Source organism: Mustela nivalis (genome assembly GCF_964662115.1).
Source record: "Mustela nivalis genome assembly, chromosome: 5".
NCBI lineage: Eukaryota > Metazoa > Chordata > Mammalia > Carnivora > Mustelidae > Mustela > Mustela nivalis.
In genome coordinates, this window is record NC_139024.1 from 653,797 (window position 1) to 662,604 (window position 8,808).

Genomic DNA, 8,808 nt, shown 5'->3' on the forward strand with positions numbered 1-8,808 from the left:
CGGTTTCTCCATTCTGTTCATACTTTGTGTATTTACAGGCTCTGATGCTGGGTGCAAATAGACTTACAATTATTTGGTCCTCCTGATGGCTCGACCCCTTTGTCACTACATGACGACCTTCTCTGTCTCCGATGACAGATCTCGTCTGAAAGTCCCTGTTGTCAGACTCGAGTACGACCATCCCTGCTCTGGGTTGGTTCCATTCCAGGAACACCGCTCGCTCTTGCAGCCTGCCTGTGTCCTGAGCCAACCTGAGACTCTGCAGGCAGCCGACTGTTGGGTCTGGGTCTCTGCTTTTTAAAAATCCACTCGCTCTTTGTCTTCTGATGGGAAAATTTAATGCTTTTACACTTAGAGTAACTCGTGACGGGTAAGGACTTACCGTGGCCGTTCTGTTCACCGTTTTCTGTTTTTCAGTTCTTACATTTCTTTCTTTCTTTCTCACGGTCTTCCTTTGTGGTTTGTCAATCGTATAGTGGCATGTTTTGATTCATTTCTCTTTAACTTTTGTGTATCCACTAGAGAGGCTAGTTTGGTGGTTACCATGAGACGTACGTAAAGCATCTGTTATCAAGCTGGTAACAACCTCAACCATTAGACCACGTACAACCTCTCCCTTCATTCCCATTTTATGCTGATGTCCCATTTTGCATTTCGTGAACCCATTAACCAGTAATCGTAGTGATAGTTATTTCTATTACTTTTGTTGTGTAACTTTTGTAATAGAGCCAGGAGAGAGTCCTGCCCCACGGCTCATAGCACAGGACCTGAGCGTATTCTGTACGTACTTCCCCGGTGAGTTTCTGACGTGCATGCTTTCAGGTTTTCATTTTACCAGGTTCCAAAGCAACTCCCTTCAGTATTTCTCGTGGGGAGGACTGGGGGAACGAACCCCTCCGGCCTCTGCTTGTCCGCAGGATCTGTATCTCTTCATTTCCAGAGTATTCTTGGCTCAGTTTTTCCTTGCAGCATCTGGGGACAAGGATCTACTTCCGATTCTACAGACGGGGGGCCTGTTCCCAGGTGCGCAGACCAGTTTGGTTCCCACGGGGTCCCTGGGCAAGGCCCTCGGCAGGCCATACCCACCCCAGACAGTAGCTGAGAGGGGTCGGAGCCAAGTCGCAGGGCTACCAGGTCCTCGGCCCGGACAGGTCTGTGGGCTTGCCTCTGGGGGCACAGAGGAACAGTGACACACCCACCCCGTCCCCACGCGGAGTCTCACTGAACTCCCACTCATCACGGACCCACACGGGCCTTCCTGAACAGTCTCTGTCCAGACGGCGTGGTAGGAATGTGTCTCCTCCGCTCACACAGACCCCACTGTCCCATCAGATTTCACTCACAAAACGCAAGTTCAGAGACAAAACTAACGCGTCAGAAGGCGACAGCCCAGAGCTGCGAGCCCCCCTCCTGAGCACAGGGTCCCACGTGACTGTGCAGATGTCACAGCCGTGAGGCGAGCCGTGTGTCCCTTGTCACAGTCTCCTCAGTTCACCTTCCCGTGGAGCCACGAGGGACCCGGCTTCTCAGGGCTCGCATCTCCCCACCGGGGGCGGCCGGAGGCCTCATCTCCCCCCCCGCACGGCCTTCCACACACAAGCCTCTTGCGGAGACCAGCGAGCCCTGGCCTTCCCTCGGGGTCCGCGCGCTTCCTCTCTCCCGTGCGCTTTCTGGCCCCTCAGTTTTGCAATTCGGGCATTTTCAGACAGGACTGTTTCGAACACATGGACCACATGTGCGAAAGCAGATGTCCAAAGAAACCTCCTTAACTAAGAGAAAATAGCTGTAAGAAGTCAACAAAGGGCACCTGGGGGGCTCAGCCGCTTGCCATCGGACTGTTGGGCTCAGCTCGTGATCTCAGGGTCGTGGGATCAGGTCCTGCATCGGGCTCCATGCTCAGTGGGCGTCTGCCTGGGCCTCTGCCCCTCCCCCGCCCCTCCCCTTCGTGCTCTGAAGTGAACAGGTCCGAAAAGACGTCCGCGAGGAGCGCGCCGCTCCGGGACGGGACACTAGCCACAGGACCGAGACGAAGCCGCTCGCCGCTGCACGTGGGGCCGACCTCGCTCTCACCTGCAGAAACTCCTGTGCGCAAAGAAGTCATGTGGGAGGTACAGGCCCACATTCGGTGGGAATGGGGGGGCCTTGGACACTGAGCAAAGAAACCAGTGTGCTATGCACGGAAGGTGTGTCTGGAGGAATGACCCCATCGGACTGGTGGTTGGGGAGTGAAGTTCTCTGGCTCAGAGGACGGACTGGAGAGGCGAGAGAAGTCGGGGTCTCCACAGTCCTCAGACGGGAACAGGGACAGGCTAGGGCAGTACCTGAGGTGGCAGGACGGGTGGGAAATTGAGAGGGGGCCGGCGTGTGCCCCTCGAATTTCTAGCCCCGGAGTCTGGGCTCATGGTGGTGCCTTCCGTGGAGACAGCGCGCACAGGAAGGGCGAGTGGAGCGGACGCTAGTGAGGGGATGTGGCCTGTGAGCTGCTGGCACTCCACTGTCCAGGAGGCAGAAGGTGCAGTCTCAAGGTCAGGGCTCGACATAGCTGGGAGTCTTCAGCATAAAAGCAAGCGGGGAAGAAAATCTGAAGTTAGAGCAAAATCCTATTGCACTTTTTTTTTTTAAGATTTTATTTATTTATTTGACAGACAGAGATCACCAGTAGGCAGAGAGGCAGGCAGAGAGAGAGGAGGAAGCAGGCTCCCCGCTGAGCAGAGAGCCCGATGCGGGGCTCGATCCCAGGACCATGAGATCATGACCTGAGCCGAAGGCAGAGGCTTAACCCACTGAGCCACCCAGGCGCCCCTACTGCACCTTTTTGTGACTTGTAAGTGTTGGTTTGCTCATCTCCTGCGTAGAGAATGCTTTAATTAGGGAAAGAAATTTGGTCTGACATCTAGTTTAAGCAAAGTAAGATTTCTCCCTGGAGGTAAGAACGAGAAAAATTAAGTACTTGGTGTAATTGAAAGAGTCTGAATCCCCTTGGGCAACTTTGGAGAGCGCCACGAAGCCAGACAAGGGGGAGAAAACGGGGATTTGAGGAGTACTAGGAACGCACAGGGTCAAGGCCCCACGCAGGGGACACGGCCAGCAAGGAGCCCGGCCATGAACACCGGATGTTTTCCGGGAATGAGGACCAAGAATCAGAGGCGAGTGGCTTCCTTCTCTGCACAGTACAGGCCCACCTCTGGGCCTTCCACAGAAAGTGGCCCCGCAGTCAGCCTCGCGCTCAGGCAGCCCCCCCGGGATCAGCATGGGGAGGGCCGGCTCGGGAGCATGCCACCCCGCCAGGCGCCCCCTGACCCGGCGTGCCTCAACGACTCTGGTTTTGTATCTAGTGCGTGTGATCTGTTGAAATCCTCACTTTTCCCAAAGCACAGCAAATACCACCAGCGTGGGGCACCGCAGACCTCCCCTAGCGGGACGCGCGCTGAGTCAGCGCACGGACCCACTGCAGCAAACGCCTGCCTCGCTGGTTTCTGCTGGTCCCACTGCGGCCGCCCCTCCGCGGCCGGCTGCTCCCGAGCACTTGTGGGCGGCAGTGTGCTTGCTCCCGACCCGAGGGCTTCCAGCCTCTCCGCACGCACAGGGACACGGCCGACTGTGCAAGCCTGAGCTGTTGGGTTTTGTGAGTAGTACTTCTACTGGCCGACTCACCCATCAGCGTGCTCAGGGTTGGTGCTGTGAACTCGAACTCAGTGAACGGGACGGAGGGTTCTGCTTTTGGTGCCCGACAAAGGACCTGATACCCGGGTCTCATTCTACCGGGTCCGCGTGGAGAAGCTGACCTCCTCCTGCGGCTTCCCAGGTAACATCTGGGAATGTGTCCTCCAGGCCGTCTGCCAGGAGCCCGGCCCCTGAGGAGTGGACAGGCCCACGGCCAGCGTCCAGACACCAGCCAGGGAGGGGAGGCGGGCTGGGGGACACATCCTGTGGACGTGAAGGATGCCTGCCGTCCAGGGGCAGCTGTGGTGTGTGCAGAGCACCAGGGAACTGGCGGGGGTCTGGCAAACACCTGCCATCTCTGCCAAGACACGGAGCAGAGCAGGCCTGCGAGCCAGCATGGGCGTCTGGGGTGGGCTCTGCCGATCCCTAACCCTGAGTCCCAGAGAGACCCCCCCCCACCCCAGCCACAGGGATGTCCCCCTGCACTGCCCTAAGCCACTCCTGTGGGGAGACATGGACACAGCACTAGGTGATGGCCAGGAACCCGAGATGCAATACCCACACCTCCTCCTGCTTCCAGCTCCGGAACGGGGTCAGCCCTGCAGGCGTGGAGACGGGAGCACAGTCTCACCCAAGAAAACACCTAACTTTCTCAGAATCACACGGCAGAATTCTGGGGAGGACCAACCCTGCTCCAGGGCTGCATGGCGCAGCTGACACAGTACTGGCTCAGGTGAAACGTTCTGACTCCAGACCTCCCGATGGCCACAGCGCACAGGCACTGCCCCGGCCGGGATTCCCGGGCACACCTCAGAGAAAGAGAACCCAAAGCTCTGGAAGGTACGAGTATGGGAGTTTTGTTGTTATTTGCAATTTTACTTGAGCCAGCGCACACGAGCAGGGGAGCAGCAGACAGAGGGAGAAGCAGGCTCCCTGCTGAGCAAGGAGCACCGCCCCAGACGTGGGGCTCGATCCCAGGACCCTGGGATGATGACCTGAGCTAAAGGCAGACGCTCAGCCAACTTGAGCCACCAGGTGCCCCTACTTTAGTTGGGTTTTTAACGAGTGGCTTACTTGGTACCCAACGTCTACAAGCAGCGTCCAGACAGAGAAAATACACCGGTCAGGGGACCCCGGCAAACCTGGCCAGTCTGTGGTGACTGTCGTTCCCTACCAACGACGGTGACACAGGGAGCTGCCACCCCTACACTAGTCACCCAGTCTCAGTGGCAAGGACGGGACCTGGTGTCAGGTCCTGAGGACAGTCACGCGTCGGGTGCTCGTCAACAGGCTGCAGGGTCGGAGTGCGCAGCAGGACCAGCCCCCAGAGACCGGTGGCAGCCGCCCCGTCAGGAGCGCTGCGGACGGGAATATGTGGGCAGCCACGGACACCGCCCCCCTCGGCTGAGTATGCCAACAGTCCCCAGGGCCGGTCAACAGAGAGATCCATCCCCCAAATTCCCAGGACCAGCAGCTCACACCCAGAACCGCTTTCCTAGGGGGCTGGCTGAGTCCCCTGACCCTCAAACAAGGTCTAACACAGTGGGGAGGGCAGAGCGGAGACCTCTTTCCTCCGAGATGGTAAAAAGCCAAAAGCAGTATTGCTTTAGTGGGAAGCCCAGACGTGAGACGCGGGACCTGCGCCCAGTGCACCTAGGAGAGAGGCAGGTGGGCATGGTGGGTGCCACGGGCTGCGACACATCGAATCAGATCAGAACCCAGCGGCAGACGCTGCCTCAGATGTGGTCACTTCATGGGCACAGACGGCCGCAGGACCGCTCCGGCACACATTCTCGTCCACCAGCTGCAGGACCCACCACAAGCAGGGTGTGCTCCGGGGTCGTGTGGAAGGGCTGGGTCACCTCGCCAGGGCGCGAGTACGCCGGAGGACCCGCAGCCTGACTGTCCCATCCTGCGGGACGTGCCGACAGCTCAGCCACCGATGGCGTGTGTGGACAGGAAGCATGCCCTGGACGCCTGGACAAAATACACGGATGCCGGGGGTGGGGGCAGGGAGAGATCTTGAAGGGTCAGGGATCCAGCAATCGGGGACTGTTCACAACCACAGCCACGAGGAAAGACACCAGTGAGACTCCCGGCTTCTGGAAGCAACACGTACCAGATGTGGGCGTGCCGTGCAGACAAGCACCAACGGACCCACAATATGCCAGCTCTGCGTGAGGTCCAGAAAGAGACAGTGCCCTGGCCCTCGGGCCGCAGCACTGACACAGGGCCTCCAGCAGGCCCCGGCACCCGGGGCAGAACCCTGAGGCTCCTCCTGTGCGTGACTGTCCTCCTCCCGAGCTCTGAGCTGCCCTAGACGCTGGGACAGACTCAGACGCTGCGCATCACCAGGGACACCTGGTCCGTGACTGGAGCCTGTCACATGCCATCTGACCCCTCGTGGCCTTGGGCTGGGCAGTCGCGCGAGCAAGCGATCCTTACACCGAAGTGCTGTACACACGAGCCTGGGCTCGAGCGTGTCCGAAGGCACAGCAGGTGTGCCGCCACCGCAGCGATGCCCACGGTCCGCTGGCGTTTCCTCCGGCCTGCGGCCAGTGAAAAAGACGGTTCGCTCTTCAAGATGTTATTTTAGAGACGAGGGAGAGAGAATCTCAAGCAGGCGCCACATGGAGCACAGAGCCCGACGCGGGGCTCGGTCTCACCATCCTGAGATCACACCCTGAGCCAAAACCAGGTATCGACACTTAACCACCAAAGCCAGCCAGGAGCCCCGCCTGGAAAAAAGGTCTGTTTGGTTTCTGAAGAACGACGCTGGTCGCGCCGGAAGGTGAAGGCTGGTAGGGCTGGTCCAGAGGCAGCGCAGGAGGGACCACAGGTCAAGCGCTGCGCGTCAGCGTCCGCGGGACCTGGTGCACACAACAGCCCTGGGGATGGGCCTGCAGGAAAGCGGGCGGTGACGGACAGGATGTCGGAGGGAACAGGGGCGGATTCGGCGGCAGGTGGGATCTCACTGTGGACAAGGACGGAGGGACGGAAGCAGCTAGAGCTCCTAAACAGAGCAGCACACAGAGGGCCCCTCCGGCGTGGGAGCTCGCCCCTGGCATTCAGGGTCACCAGGACCCACCTGTGGACGTCCGTGACCTTTCCCTGCCTGGCAGTGGCCCCCAGAAAGCCTGACTCATGGCCGTGGTTCTGAGAGCGCTGCTTCCGAGAGGTCCCTCTCCCACGGAAGCCAGGCACGCGTCCGTGGGCACCCCACCTCAGCACAGGCTCTGCACCCCGAGCGGCGGCCTGACGGCATGGCAGGGCTCCAGTGGAGATGCCGGCCTGCGGCGGAGCCCTTGTCCTGAATTGCCGGCGATGCTTCACACCATGGCCTTCCCCACAACACACAGCTGGAGGAAGCATGCGACGTGGGGACGGTCCCTCCCACGACGCCAGCCACTGGTGCGTCTCAGAATCTGGGGCCCTGCTGGTGTATCTGGGCGTATCTGCTCCTGAGGAAGATCTGCTCCACAGACGGACACAGGTGTCCCAGTGGCCTGCAGGCTGAGAGGCCATTGGGCTGCAGGGGACGCCTCGTGCCAATGAACCAAAAGGCAAAGCCGGCAGACTCTGACAGCTTGGGGCACTGCTCCCCACTCCCTCGGGGACAAGCAGCTGCCGGACGGGGGCAGGCAGCAGTGTGTCTGGAATTCAGAAGATCCTCTGGGAAACCTCTCAGAATTCCTACTTCCCACCATCAGAGCCAACGGCAAACGAGTTGCCCACACCAGGAAGGCTTCTTGGAGGGCACCTCTCGGGAAGGGCGTCTGCGCCAACCGAGCAGGTGAGGACCACCACCACCAGAAGCGAGCAGCCGAGGGCAGAGGAACACGAGATGAGTGTAGCAACATCTGCCCTCCAGATGCAGAAGCGAGACGCACTGGAGCTCCGGCCTCTCCTCCCACGCTGGGCGACGCCTCCGCACCGTCACTTCCCATCGCAGCTCCGACAGCAGGAGAGTTTAGAGTTTAGGCTAATCCCATAAATTTTCATTTAAACTAGAGTCTGTCTAAGAACAGTGTGACCCTTGCAAAAGAACATGCCCCAAGAGCAGAAGCTTGTAGATCTGGGGTCTACACCTGCAGCAGAGGAAGCTGCATCCCAGGGGCAGAAGCTCGCACACGGAGGATCTGGGGTCTACACCTGCAGCAGAAGGCAGGGCAAAAGCTCAGTTCTCTCTGTCCTTACCTGGAGTTTAGTTTAAAAGGGGGTAGTGGGTGCTGAATTGGCAAAGGGACGGATGGAATGCTCCAGAATGTCTGCTGCCCCCCAGCACCACCCCTTGCCTTTGAGGTCTCTTCAGCACTGCTCTCTGACACCAGAGGATCCGGAGACACACAATGTAGACACTGTTCCTTGGGCTCGAACCTGCCTAGGAGGTCTGGACCTTGGAGAAGAGGCCACGATTCACAGTGTGCGGCCAAGTGCACATGCAGACCTGAGGTCAGGGACAGCCTCACAGTGGGTCCGAGAGCGACTGGCTTTGCTTCTGTCAGCAAAGACAGATGCTCCAGACAACAGTGTCCAGAGCCCTTGAGAACCACAGCCTTCAGCTCTCCAAGCAGGACGGGGCTAACTGCACCCACTCCCCTCACGCCAGCTCTCCCCGCTCCCTACCCAGACACGTGCCAGGGCTCCGGCGCTCGCGGCCACACAGGGACGGGCAAACCTGCCGCCTGGTACCATGTCCACCCACCCCACCTCCTTCCCTGGCTCTGTCCCCTAGGATCTGGACCAGTCCACCTCACTCTCTCAGCTCCAACGATGAGGCTGGACTGGCCACACTCCTCCTCTGGGCCCCTGTGGGGGTCTCAGGAGTGGAGCCGACCCAGCCCGGCCAGTGAGCACAGGGGACAGGGTCCTGGCCACACGGACCGTTTTCAAGAATTTTCTGGGTGACACGTGGGTAAAAAGCTCCTCCTGGACACTGCGTTGTGGTGTGGGGACCAAAATGGTAGAGCCTAGGTTTCACACAAAGGCAGGAACAGCCATTCAGAAGGCTGCAGAAAAATGAAACCTGATCCCTGGTCAAACAGAGCCTGCCACTCACCCCACTGTGGCTTTTCAATCTCCACGCTGGTAAAGCCCAATTGGGGCTCGGTTTTCAGACGCAGCCAAAAGCATCTCGACTTCTAA

General features: G+C 59.2%; 1 long non-coding RNA gene across 1 annotated transcript; it reads left to right on the plus strand.

Annotated features, from left to right (window-relative positions):
* Positions 1 to 2,615: 2,615 nt before the first annotated feature.
* Positions 2,616 to 8,808, plus strand: LOC309864718. The gene is made up of 2 exons (XR_014311711.1): positions 2,616 to 7,314; positions 7,513 to 8,808. It is a non-coding gene; the product is annotated as an uncharacterized lncRNA (long non-coding RNA).